Here is a 1,699-nt window from a genome sequence, read left to right as displayed (position 1 = left end):
GCATCACGTAACTGTAAGAGTAAATAATAATTATAATTATAATAATGATAATAATAATAATAATAATAACTATGCGCCCGTTTGTAAGGAAGCTTGTAAATTAACAAATTTCTCTATCTAATGCTGTCACGTGGCAAAAGAACGAACGATTCGAAAGACTAGAGAGATGAACTAATCAATTCTCTTTCGGCTCAGACTGCATAGGTTAAAGCTTATGGGGCTGTCACGTGATGAACGAACGACTCAAACCCGAAGACTTGTCAGATAAGAGGTGAGGTGAGCTAATCATAGACTGAAGACCCAGGTAAACAATGAATTAATCTTTTCTGTTTCTTATAGCATTATAATTTTGTATTGTTTGTAGTGTGATCAACGTTTGCGTAAGTAGTCTGAGGGATGGAAGATGCTTGGGAAATGTCTGCAGAAAACAAATCTGCAGAATTTTTGTGGACCTGCTCAAAAGTTAATGGAAAAATGTTACTACATGATTGGTTGTGTTGAAAGGAGGGAAAATTATCATATGTAGATGCAATTGCATCATCAGGTTTCAAGCAGTTGAATCTGTTATTAAGCAAAAAGTTAATGGAATAAAGGACTGTTACTGTGATTAATATGACAGAACTTCATTGTATCAATCATATTATGTGACGTATAGCTTTGTTTTTGTTGTGTATTCATTATCAAACTACAAAATAAGCTTATTTTTTAATTGCTAAAAATGCCATTATTTTATATGACAAAGTTAATAATTGTCTTTTATTGACAACATATTTAAATTATCTTGTATAATTTTGATTAGATCAGATAACATTTTAAGCAGTCATGTTACATGCCTCACATGTTGCATGTTGTCACATTTCATTTTTTTTTTATTTTAAATGGGCCATTTTTGCTTGTCTGCTTTAAGTGCTCCTTTCTAAATGCCCCTATTACATGTGAAATGAGTAAGACCAGTTTAATAACTGTAATGATAATCCACTGTAGGCGAGCGTAGTGAATCCAAGTGCAGAACAAAGTGTAATGCAAAATACAAACAAACGAAGACTAGACTTGACTTAACTTGACTATGACTTAAACACTCATCGACAGCAGGATAAATACATTCAATACACGACAAAGCACTAGTGTTGGGTCGTTCTTGAACGATTCGTTCCATTTTGAACTAATCTTTAATGTGACTCGGGAAGAACGAGTCGTCTCGGGGAGTGATTCGTTCAGTCGCGCATGCGCAACATCCTATAGGTTCTGTACTGGAATTAGTCAAGTAGTTCACCTGTTTCGAGTCTTCGGGTTTTCCGAGTCGTTCGTTCATCACGTGACAGCCCCATAAGCTTAACCAATGCAGTCTGAGCCGGAAAGAGAATTGATTAGTTCATCTCGAGTCTTCGGGTTTTTCGAGTCGTTCGTTCATCACGTGACAGCCCCATAAGCTTAACCTATGCAGTCTGAGCCGGAAAGAGACTTAATAATAATAACCAACTCTTTATTACCTTTGTTAAAACATTCAGTGTTATGGAAAAGAACCATCATGACAGAAATTCACACATTTATAAACTGTAAGAAGTAAAAAGCTACAATTTGAGACCAGAAACGCATCACGTAACTGTAAGAGTAAATAATAATTATAATAACGATGATAATAATAATAATAATAATAACTATGCACCCGTTTGTAAGGAAGCTTGTAAATTAACTAATT

Source organism: Sinocyclocheilus rhinocerous, unplaced genomic scaffold (assembly GCF_001515625.1).
Source record: "Sinocyclocheilus rhinocerous isolate Xijiao unplaced genomic scaffold, SAMN03320098_v1.1 scaffold1730, whole genome shotgun sequence".
Classification (NCBI taxonomy): domain Eukaryota; kingdom Metazoa; phylum Chordata; class Actinopteri; order Cypriniformes; family Cyprinidae; genus Sinocyclocheilus; species Sinocyclocheilus rhinocerous.
Note: the sequence above shows the minus strand (reverse complement) of the source record.